Genomic DNA, 13,066 nt, shown 5'->3' on the forward strand with positions numbered 1-13,066 from the left:
AAATAATTTTTTTTTTCTTCTGGGTAGATGCCCAATAACAGGATTGCAGGATCAAATGGGAAGTCTAGTTTGAGTTCTTTGAGGGTTCTCTATAGTTCCTTTCCAAAAAGGTTGTATTAGTTTGCAGTCCCACCATCAATGTAAAAGTGTTCCTTTCTCCCCACATCCACACAAGCATCTGCAGTTTTGAGATTTTTGTGATGTGGGCCATTCTCACTGGGGCTAGATGACATCTGAGGGTGGTTTTGATTTGCATTTCTCTAATAATTAGGGACAATGAGCATTGTTTTCATATGTTTGTTAGCCATATGTCTGTCTTATTTAGAGAATGTTTTATTCATCTCCCTTGCCCAGTGATATAAGGGATTGGTGATTAATTTGAGTTTTCTGAGGATCCTAGTTTTCAATCTTTTTATGGATTCAAAATATACAAATATCCTTTCCTATTGTGTAGGTTGGCTATCTGCTTTGGTTATGGTCTTCTTAGCTGTACAGAAGCTTTCCAGTTTAAGTCCCATTTGTTAACTTTTGTTGTTGCAATTGCCATGGGAGCCTTCTTCATAAAGTGTTTCCCCAGGCAGATTTCTTCAAGTGTTTTTTCCATGCATTCTTTGAGAATTATTACCTTTTCATGCCTTAAGTTTAGGTCTTTTACCTATCTTGAATCAAATTTTATGAATGATGAAAGGTGCAGGTGCAGTTTCAGTCTTTTAAATGTGGCTATCCAGTTGTCCCAGCACCATTTATTGAATAGGGATTCTTTTCCCTAGGGTACGTTCTTGTTTGGTTTATCAAAGATTAGGTGGCTGTAAGACGAGTTTCATCTCCTAGTTTTCTGCTCGGTTCCAGATGTGTATGTCTATATTTGTGCCAATACCATACTATATTGATCACTATAGCCTTGTAGTACAGCCTAAAGTCTGGTAGGCTGATGCCCCTGGCTTTGTTATTGTTACTAAGAATTGCATTATATATACATATTTTTTTCTGGTTCCATACAAAATGAAGAATTTTTTTTTCCAAATCTTGAAATTATCATGTTGGTGTTTTCATAGGGACGACGTTGAATCTGTAGATTTATTTGGGAAGTATAGACATTTTAATAATGTAGATTTTCCCCAGCCATGAGCATGGTACGTTCTTCCTTTAGTTAATATCTTCTGCTATTTCTTATCTTAGAGGTTCATAATTTTCTTTATGGAGTTCCTTCACCTTTTTTGTTAGGTATATTCCTAGACATTTCATTTTCTTTGAAGCTACCATGAAGAGGATTGTGTCTTTATGTAGCTTCTCTTCCTGGCTGTTATTGGTGTATAAAAAGGTTAGTGATTTGTGGACATCGATTTTGTATCCTGAGACATTACTGTAGGTTTTGAATTACTTCCAGGAGTATTGTGATGGAGTCTTTGTGGTTATCTAAATAGAAGATCATATCATGAGAAAAGAGGGAAAATTTGACAATTTGGATGCCCTTTATCTCCTTCTCTTGCCTGATTGAATTGGCTAGAACTTCCAGCACTATGTTGAATAGTAGTGGCAACAGAGGACAATCTTTTCTGGTTACAGTTCTAAGTTAAAAGCTTTCAGTTTTACTCCATTTGGTAAAATATTAGCTTTGTCATAGATGGCTTTAATTAGTTTAAGAGATGTGCCATCTATGCCTATATTTTCATTGTTTTCTAAAAAGAAGATGGCTTCAATTAGTTTGAGAGATGTGCCACCTATGCCTATATTCTCTATGAGTGGAGAAAGGTGTGGGTCCATTTTCGGTCTTTTAAATGTGGATATCCAGTTGTCCACCTATTAGATGTGCCACCTATTCTCTATAGGAATAGTTGGCACATCTCTTAAACTAATCAAAGCCATCTTCCATTTAGAAAATGATGCTGGATTTTATCAAATGCTTCTTCTGCATCTATCGAGAAGATCATATGGTCTTTGTTTTAGCTTCTGTTGATATGGTGAATTATGTTTATGGACTTGAGTATGTTAAACTAGCCTTGCAGCCATCCTTCCTATAGAGAATATAGGCATAGGTGGCACATCTCTTAAACTAGTCGAAGCCATCTTCCTTTTAGAAAATGATGCTGGATTTTATCAAATGCTTCTTCTACATCTATTGAGAAGATCATATGGTCTTTGTTTTTGCTTCTGTTGATATGGTGAATTATGTTTATGGACTTGAGTATGTTAAACTAGCCTTGCATCCCTAGGATGAAACCTACTTGATCATGATGTATGACTTTTTTAATGAGAAGCTGTGGTCCATGGGCTAGGATTTTGTTGAGAATTTTTGCATCTATCTTCATTAGTGAAGTTTGTCTGAAGTTCTTTTTAATTAGTCTTTTCCTAGTTTTGGTATCAGGATGATGTTTGCTTCATAGAATGTGTTGGGGAAAACTTCTTCTTTCTCAATTTGTAGGAATAATTTCTGAAATATGAGAATTTAATTTGTAATCCTTTGAATGTTTGATAGAATTCTGGTGTGAAGCCATCTGGACCAGGGCTTTTTTTGTGGGGGGGGGGAGATTTTTTTATTGTTTCTGTGATCTCAGTGCTTGAAATTGGTCTGTTGAGATTAATATCTTCCTTACTAAGTCTAGGGAGAGGGTATGATTCCTAATATTGATTCATTTCCTTCTCATTGTCAATTTCTGGGCATAAAGTTTCTTGTAGAATTCAGAGATAATCTCTTGTATGTCTTTGGCATCTGTTGTTATTTCCCCTTTATCATTTCTGATTGAGGTTACAAAGTATTTTACTTTCCATTTTTAGTTAGTCTGGTGAAAGGTTTATCTGTTTTATTAATTCTTTTTACAAAACCATCTCCTTGTTTTGTTAATTTTCTGAATGATTCTTTTGTTTTCAATTTCATTAATCTATGATTTTGGATGTTTCTTTTCTTCTGCTGGGTTTAGGCTTAGATTGTTCTTCTTTTTCCAATTCCATAAGATGGCTTGTGAATTAGTTGATGTGGTCTTTTTCTGTTTTAAGAATATAGGCATCTAAAGTGATAAATTTTCCTCTCAGGACCGCTTTCACCTGCCGCGCCCACGGCATTACCGCCGAAGTGAGGCGGCGCTGACCGCGTTTTAGAGCATCGGTAAGGAGGCCTGTGCTCCACGGAGTTTCGCCCCCAGCGACCCCTGCACAAACAGCATCAGAAACGGTGCTCTACGTGCCAAGTCACCCGCAGGAGCTTGAACGACCATGGCAGCCTTTAAAATTTATTACTTTGTTTTTCTTTAGCATAGCTCTGTGTGCTCTGATACTAATCACAATGTGCTTTCTCAAGGCTGGACCCATTGCACCACAGGATAAGATAAGGCACGAGCCTGCTAGACTCAGTGCCGCCTAAAAGTCAGGCACTAAGACGTTTTAGTAATAAATACCTTCACTAGTGAGTTAAACTTTGTACTGTTTATCTTAGGTATGCTTTTGACTGTTATCAACTAGGAACAGAGACAGAGTAATTAAATTGTTGGTAAAAATATCTAGAACAATCAGAGCTTACCTAAACACGAAAACTGCAACCGTAAAGGAAAAATCTGTAACTTTCCCACTAACTCAAAATAACTCTTGTGTAACCAATGACGCCCCCTGCCTGTAAGTAGAAGTGTATAAGTACTTGCATAAGTTTCACAGTAAAGTTACAGCTGCATACTCCGACCCGTGGTGTGTCAGACTGTCATTCCTGCGCCGACCTCTCAACCTTCCTCGTTCCTTCTCCCTGCTTTCCCTCAGACTGAAGCCCACCGACTGGGTGGTCCGCGGCATTCACCATATTGCTGAGATTTTGATAGCTGTGCCTTCATTGTTGTTTTGCTCAAGGAGGTTAATGATTTCTTCGTTTTTCTCTTCCTGATCCCAACTATCATTCAGCATAAGTTTGTTTAGTTTCCATGCCTTCATGTGGGGTTGAACGTTTTTGTTGGGGTTGAGTTCCAACTTTATTGCCTTGTGGTCTGAGATGATACAAGGGAAAATTTCAATTATTTTGATTCTGTTGAGGTTTGTTTTGTGTCCTATGACATGATTTACTTTGGCGAATGTTCCAGGGGCCAATGAGGAGAATGTGTATTCTTTAACTTTGGTGATGGAGTGTTCTATATATGTCTATCAAGCACCATTGTTCTAGGGTCACATTTAAGTCCTTTGTATCTTTGTTTAGTTCATATTTAAAGGATCTATGCAGCTCTATAAGAGGATTGTTAAAGTCCCTTGCTATTATGGTGTTAGGTGATATCATATTGCTTGACTAATTAAGGTCTGTTTCAAGAATATGGGAGCATTTAATTTAGAATTGAAATGCCTTCTTGTTGTATTGTTCCTTTGACCAATATAAAGTGTCCATATTTTTCTTTTCAACTTTTGTTGCTTTAAATACACTTGTATCTGAAAATAAGATTGCAACCCCTCTTTTCTTCTGAATTCCATTTGCCTTTATAATCATCTTGGTGGTGGGTGAGACATCTGTATGGGAAGAAAGTTCCCAATCATGGACACCCCACTGTGAAGATCAACACAGGAAGCTTGTGTCAGCAGGCCTCTTGCTGGGGGCCTAGTGAGTGGTGGTCTGAGTTCTACCTGCAGGGAGTGGTCATTCACTTGGGATAGGCCCAGGGAATGCTGTTCCCCATGGAAAAAGTTGCAGAGACCTGTCCATGAAGAATTGTTAAGAACTGTGGAATCCCAGATCTGCAGGGGCTGAGTGCTGAGGTGGACTGGCGACCACAGAGAACAAATAAGCTGTTAAACTGCTCTAAACCTGGGATCCATGGAGATGTTAACAGCTATGACATTCGTCCCCTGAATTCACATCGCCACCTGGTGTCCAGGAAGTATATTGCAGCATGAATATATACCTACAAAAATAGAATCTCTACATCTACATATATCTGATATATTTTTTTTATTAAATCAAAGCTGTGTACATTAGTATGATCATGGGACACCATACACTTGTAATTTTTTTAATTGTTGCTTTTTCACTTTTTTCTCTTCTTTTTAATTTAGTGTATATTATTATTACTTCTCTCTCTTCTTTCCTTCCTCAATTGGTTGCTGAGATTGCTTGCATCAGGCTTAGTGTTCTTTTTCTTTGTTGTTGCTTTGTTGTCTTCTGTTTTACTTTTCTTTTATCTTGTATAAATATGCTTTGCTTTTTGCTAAGTTGTAAGGTTGGATCTTCTCCTATCTTCCATTTTTACATCCAACAATAGCAAGGACTTCTGTACTTTTAAAAAAAATTGGTTTTGAGGGGGGGATTTTTTGGGGTTGCAGAATTTAAGCTTGAATTATTCTTTCACTCTAGTGCACTCCACTGCATTCTTTCAGTTGATTGAGACTCTTCTACTCATCTCAACTCTCCCACATAAAATGCTTTGGCATCAGCTAAGATATTGCCCCCACACTGTTTCTTGTATTTTATTTCTATTTTTCTTGTTTTTTTGCCTTTCTTCTTTCTTTCTTTATCCCTCTTCCCTTCCTTCCCTTGATTTGATTCAGTGGTATGTTTAATTTTCCTTTATCTATGCATGTATATATATATATATATATTCTCTCTTGTTTTTTTCTTTTCTTTCTCTTTCCAGTCTTTCTTTGCTGAGGGTGGGTGTGACACAGTGGTGGTCCGGTTGGCCACAGAAGTAGCCTGGCTCAAGGAGGCCAGGAGAACTTTCTACTCTTGGCCCCAGGAAGAAAGTAGTAGGAAGATCATGCTGCAGAACTTTTCTACTTATCTTTTTAATTTTTTTTTCTTATTCAATTCTTCCTTATTCAATTTGTCTTTCTTGGTTTTGTGTTTGTTCTTTTTATTCTCTTCTTATTTTGTGGTAGAGGAAGAGTCTGGCTGTGGACAGACAAGTAAAGAGTGCCTAATTTTCAGGAACCTACCCAGCTTAGGACCTCCCAACCCTTGACCTATAGGTTTGGCCTTAAGATCATGTTGAGAAACAATATCTCTTCTATTACTCTAATCCTCCCTTTCTGTTCTCCATCTTGCCTAGTCTTCAAAATGCTTCTATTATTCCCCATTCCCCCTTCTTTTAGCCTTTATTTCTCTTCTTTTTTTTTCTATTGCTTTTCTCCTACTCTTCTTCTTTTATTTTTATTTTATTTTTCTCTTCTTTTTCTCCTATCCTATTGCTTCTTTTTGCTTGCTGTAACCCTTTTCCACCTTTGGGCCTTGTACCAAGAGGCCTCTTCCTCACCTAAACTCTGAGACAAGATAACTTGAAGCAAAGGAGGAAGTGAGAAGGAAAAACGTGCACAAGGAAGCGTACAAGAAGAAAGCACAGATGAGGAGGAACCAAAAGAAAAATTCAGGCACCATGAATAACCAAATTAGATCAACTCCTCCATGGGACCATGAGGCAATTTTTAAAGAAGACTCCTACTATAACGAATTAATGAATTTGACAGAAAGGTAATTTAAAACATGAACAATTAAGACAATAAAGGGATTGGAAGAGAAACTGGAAAGACAGAATCAAATGTCAGACGAGAGATATGTAGAATATAGAAAAGATATTGGTGAGCATAAAGAAATGAATAAGCCAATCAGGGAATGTAAATAAGTGGTTGAAAGTATCAAAAATATATTAGACCTGGGAGAAGAAAGAACATCAAAGGTAGAGTATAAAGTCTTTCAGTTAACAGAGGTAGTAACAGAGTCAGAAAAAAGAGAGAAAGCGGAGAAGGAGCTTACAGAATAACAAGATGCCATGAAGCATTCAAACATATAGATAATAGAAATCCTTGAGGGAGAAAAATATTGTACCAAAGGAATGGAAGCCCTATAGGAGACTATAATAAATGAGAACTTCCCAAGTATTACTAAAGATCCTGACACACTCCTATCAGATGGATATCAAACCCTGGGTCATCTCAACTCTAACATACCATCTCCAAAACACATTGTAATGAACCTGTCTATAGTCAAGATGAAGGAGAAAATCCAGCAAGCAGCTAGGAATAAATGTCAATTGACCAACAAGGGAAGAACTATTAGGTTGATAGCAAACTTTTCCATTGAAACCTTCCAAGCCAGGAGAAGATGGTCATCCACCTTCAACATCCTTAAAAAAAAATTATGTTCAGCCTATAATCCTGTATCCTTCCAAACTTAGCTTCAAAATTGATGGAGAAATCAAATCATTTGCAAAAATACAAGCTCAGAGGAAATTCATCACAACAAGACCAATTCCACAGGAAATACTTACAACTATTCTCAATAGTGAACACCACAATGGACCTCCCACAAAGTACACATCTAGAAGCCAAATCCAGAACTCAGCTTTCATAATGGCACAAAGGATAAAATCGCAGAACAAACTAAGATGAATAGAATTCTAACACAACTGTTGATACTTTCAATAAATGTCAATGGATTGAATTCCCCACTGAAGAGGCACAGGCTACCTGATTTGATGAAAAACACAAGCCATCTATGCTGTCTACAGAAGGACAAATCAAGACTCATGGTGAATGGATGGAAAACAGTGTATCAAGTGAATGGAAATCAGAAGAAAGGAGGGGTTGCAATCTTAATCTCAGATACAAGCAGATTCAAAGCAACTTTAGTTAAGAAAGACCCATGAATGGATTAATAAATTATGTTATATATACACTGTGGAATGTTATGCAACCTTAAAAAAGATGGATACTTTACCCCTTTTATGTTTACATAGATGGAGTTGGAACATAGTCTTCTTAGCAAAGTACCTCAAGAATGGAAGAAAAAATACCCAATGTATGCAGCCCTACTATGAAACCAATTTATAAGCACCCACACTTCCATATAAAAGCTATAACCCAACTACAGCCCAAGATGAAGGGGAAAGAGGGAGAGGGGGAGGGAAGGGGGTAGATGGGTGGAGGGAGGGTAATTGATGAGACCACACCTACGGTGCATTTTACAAGGGTACATGTTAATCTACTAAGTGTAGAATATAAATGTCTTAACAAAAACACTAAGAAACTGTGGTGAAAGCTATGTTAACCAGATTGATGAAAGTATTTCAAATTGTATATAAAACCAGCACATTGTACCTCATAATTGCATTAAGTACACAGATATGATTTAATAAAAAATAACAATAATAAAAAAGAAAGACAAAGATAGATACTTCATACTAGTCAAAGGAAAAATACAACAAGAAAACATCTCAATACTAAACATTTACTCACTTAACTTAAATGCTCCCAGATTTATGAAACAAACCTCGAGGGGTCTGAGCAATATGATATCCCATAGTACCTTAATAATTGAGGACTTCAACACCCCTCTGACTGAACTGGACAGATCCTCTAAACTGAAATTAAACAAGGGTACAAAGGACTTAAATGTGATCCTAGAACAAATGGGATTAATAGATAATACAGAACACATGATCCCAAAGTAAAAGAATATACTTTTTTCTCATCAGCTCATGGCATATACTCCAAAATAGATCACACCCTTGGATACAAATCAAACCTCAGCAAAATTAAAGGAATAGAAATTATACCATGTCTCTTCTCAGAACAGAAGGCCATAATGGTGAAGCTCAACAACAATATTATACATCCCCACACAAAGTCTTGGAAACTAAAAAACCTTATGCTGAATGATAGTTGGGTTCTGGAAGAGATTAAAGAGGAACTTTTTAATTTCCTCAAACACAACCCTGAAGACACAAGTTAACAAAACCTCTGGAATACAGCATTTATTGCCTACCTTCAAAAAACAGAAAGTGAACACATCAGCACACTCACAAACCACCTTATGGAATTGGGAAAAGAAGAACCATATAACTCTAAACCAAACAGAAGAAAAGGTATAGCTAAAATTAAGTCAGAGATTAATAAAACTGAAAACAAAAAAAAATATATCATTCAAAACATTAATGAAAGAAAAAGTTGGATTTTTGAAAAAGTAAACAAAATTGATAAACCCTTGGCCAGACTTACTAGAAGCAGAAAAATAAAATCTCTAGTAACCTCAATTAGGAATGATAAAGGATAAATAACAACAGATGCCACAGAGATATAAGAGATTATCTCTGAATACTACAAGAAACTCTGCACTTAGAAATTTAACAATGTAGAGGAAATGGATCAATACTTGGAATCACACCCTCTCCCTAGATTTAATCAAGATGAAATAGACCTTCTAAACAGATCAATTTCAAGGACTGAGATCACAGAAATAATACAAAAATCTCCCAACCAAAATATTCCCTGGTCCAGATGGCTTCACTCCAGAATTCTATCAAACCTTCAAAGAAGACCTTATACTCATACTGCAAAAATAATTGCAAAATATTGCAGAGGAAGGGATATTCCCTAGCATGTTCTATGAAGCAAATATTACCCTGATACCAAAACCAGGAAACACCAAACTAAAAAAGAGAACTACAGACCAATTTCACTAATGAGGATAGATGCAAAAGTTCTCAATAAAATCCTAGCCAATAGATTATAGCTTATTCATACATCATGATCAAGTAGGATTCATCCCAGTGATACAAGGCTTGTTTAACATATGCAAATCTATAAACATAATTCACCATATCAACAGAAGCAAAAACAAAGACCGTATGATCCTCTCAATAGATGCAGAAAAAACATTTAATAAAATTCAATATCTATTCCTAATTAGAATGCTGAAGAATATAGGCATTGGTGGCACATTCCTTAAACTGATCAAAGCTATCTATGACAAACCCACATCTATTAATATACTGAATGGAATAAAACTGAAAGCTATTCCTCTCAGGACTGGAACAAGACAGGGTGTCCTGTATGGCCACTACTATTCAACATAGTGCTGGCAGTTCTAGCCAATACAATCAGGCAAGAGAAGGAAATTAAAGACATCTAAATGGGAGAAGAGGAAGTGAAACTCTCCCTCTATACCAGTGATATGATTTTATACTTAGAGAACCCCAAAGACTCAACCACAAGACTCCTGGAAGTGATCAAACAATACAGTAATGTCTCAGGTTATAAAATCAATGTCCACATATCAGTAGCCTTTGTATATGCTAATAACAGCCAAGAGGAGAAGGAAATCAAGGATACAATATTCTATACAGTAGCTCCAAAGAAAGTGAAATACCTGGGAATACACCTCACAAAAGAGGTGATGGACCTTTATAAAGACAACTATGAATCTCTATGAAAAGAAATAGTAGAAGATATCAACAAATGGAAGAACATGCCATGTTCATGGCCTGGAAGAATCCACATTGTTAAAATGTCTATACTTCCCAAAGCAATATACACATTCAGTGCTATCCCTATTCAAATGCCAACATCATACTTGCAAGACTTGGAAAAAATAATTCTTCATTTCGTATATAACCAGAAAAAAACCTGTGTAGCCAAGGCAATTTTTAGTAATAAAAACAAAGTCAGGGGCATCAGCCTACCAAACTTTAGGCTGTATTACAAGGCCATAGTGATCAAAACAGCATGGTATTGGCACTAAAATAGAGACATAGACATTTGGAACAAAATAAAAAAACAAGGAGATGCAACAAAAATCTTAGAGCCACCTAATCTTTAATAAACCAACAAAAACATACACTAGCGGAAAGAATCCCTATTAAATAAATGGTGCTGGGAGAACTGGATATTCACATATAAAAGTTTGAAACTGTACCCACACCTTTCTCCACTCACAAAAATTGATTAATAGATAAAATACCTTAATCTAAGGCATAAAACAATTAAAATCCTCAAAGAAAGTTTGGGGAAAACATTGGAAGATATTGGCCTGGGGAAGGACTTTATGAAGAAGAATTCCATAGCAATTGCAAAAACAACAAATATGAAAAAATGGGACTTAATGAAACTGAAAAGCTTCTGTACAGCTAAGGAGACAAAAACCAAAGCAAACAGACAACCTACACATTGGGAAAGGATATTTGCATATTTTGATTCAGACAAAAAATTGATAACTATGATCCACAGAGAATTCAAATTAATAAACATAAAATGAGCTAACAATCCCTTATATCACTAGGCAAGAGAGATGAATAGAATCTTCTCTAAAGAAGACATATGAATAGCTAACAAAAATATGAAAAAATCCTCATTATCCCTAATTGTTAGAGAAATGCAAAATAAAAACCACCCTGAGATATCATCTAAACCCAATGAGACTGGCCCATATAACAAAGTCTCAAAACTGCAAATGCTGTCGTGGATGTGGAGAAGGGGACACTAACACTGATGGTGTAACTGCAAACTAATACAATCTTTTTGGAAGACAGTATGGAGAACCCTCAAAGAATTCAAGGTAAACCTCCAATTTGCAAGGTAGACCTGCAATCCCATTACTGGGCATCTACCCAGAAGAAAAAAAAAAAAAAATCCTTCTACCACAGGGACAACTGCACCAGACTGTTTATTGAAGCTTAACTTACAATAGCCAAAATGTGGAAATAGCCTAAATGCCCACCAACCCAGGAATGGATCAACAAGCTGTATTATATGTATACCATGGAATACTATTCAGCCACTAAGAAAATGGAGACTTTGCATCCTTTGTATTAATCTGGATGGAGGCGGAACACATTCTTCTTAGTAAAGCATCACAAGAATGGAGAAGCAAGAATCCTATGTACTCAATTCTGATATGAGGAAAATTAAGGTCCTAGTACATATTGGGGGGGTGGGGAATGGGGAGAGCTGAGAAATGGAAGGAGGGAGGAGGTGGGAGTACAAGGGGTGTGGTACACTTTTTGGGGGCAGGACACAATTATAAGAGGGTCCTTATCTAACAGAAGTGATCAGTGTAACCTGGTTCTGTGTACCTTCAATGAATCCCCAACAGTTAAAAAAAATTTTTTTTTGCAAAGCAAAAAACAGACAAAGTAACAATAACAACAACTTCAACAACAACAAAAACAAACAACAAAAAAGAAATATATATATCTATATATATATATATCTTGCTGAATATATATTTTGGTGATTCTGGGATATGAGATGGTAATCCCTATGCAGCTGTATAAAATGTAGCCTGCAAGCCTTGTTGATTTCGTTGCCCTAAAACCCATGTAGGGTTGAGAGCCTGGATCTCTCCTCAGCCTGCTCAATAAACATGCTTCAACCTTTCCAGACATTGTCTCTTGTCTAAGCAGTGGCTATGCCAGGACAGGGTGTGTTGCTCAGATCTCTCTGGAAGTGGCTCTCTGATTGTCAGGCACTCCAGAACCAGGCTTGCTCTAGGACTCTGAGAGCCTAGCCTGCGAGGCAACTTTCCCATAATGGCTGCACACTCTGGCAGGCGAACAATGAAACCTCCGTTCAGCCTCAAAGACTCAGTACTGGCCTCTATGGCTGTTCAAAGTCACTTGGTCATTTACCCAAAGTCTCCCAGAGCTGGCTTCTTCCTAGGACCCTGAGGGCTGAGCCTGAAAGGCAGCTCTCCCACAGTGGCTGCGTGCAGGCTGCAGACAAACAATGATACCTCCACTCTGACCAGGTGGTTCAGTGCCTATCTCTGGGACAGAGTAGAAAACCCAGAGATGAAACAAATCTCTATTTTCCATCTGATCTTCCCTAAACCAAACAAAAGCATACAGGGGGGAAGAGAATCCCTATTCAACAAACGGTGGTGAGAGAACTGGATAGTCACATGTAAAAGACTGAAATTAGACCCACACCTTTTACCACCTACAAAACTTGATTCAAGATGGATAAAATATTTAAATGTGTGACATGAAATTATAAAAATGTTTACAGATTGTGTCAGGAAAGCTCTTGATGATGTTGGACTGGGGAAAGATTTTATAACAAACACTTGGGTGCAACAAAAATAATGACATTTAAGTAAGCTGAAAAGCTTCTGCACCTCTAGGAACACAACATGTAAAGCAAAAAGACAACCTTCAGAATGGGAAAAGATATTGGCTAGTTATAAATCTGAGAAATTGTTTATAAGTGGAATCTACAGAGAGTTCACATTGACCAACAAAAAAAGAGAAATATCATCTACCACTGGGCAAGAGATATGAACAGAACCTTCTCTGATGAAGGTAGACTACTCAAAATGAATGCAAACACTTACTCC

Source organism: Nycticebus coucang, chromosome X, assembly GCF_027406575.1.
Source record: "Nycticebus coucang isolate mNycCou1 chromosome X, mNycCou1.pri, whole genome shotgun sequence".
Lineage (NCBI taxonomy): Eukaryota > Metazoa > Chordata > Mammalia > Primates > Lorisidae > Nycticebus > Nycticebus coucang.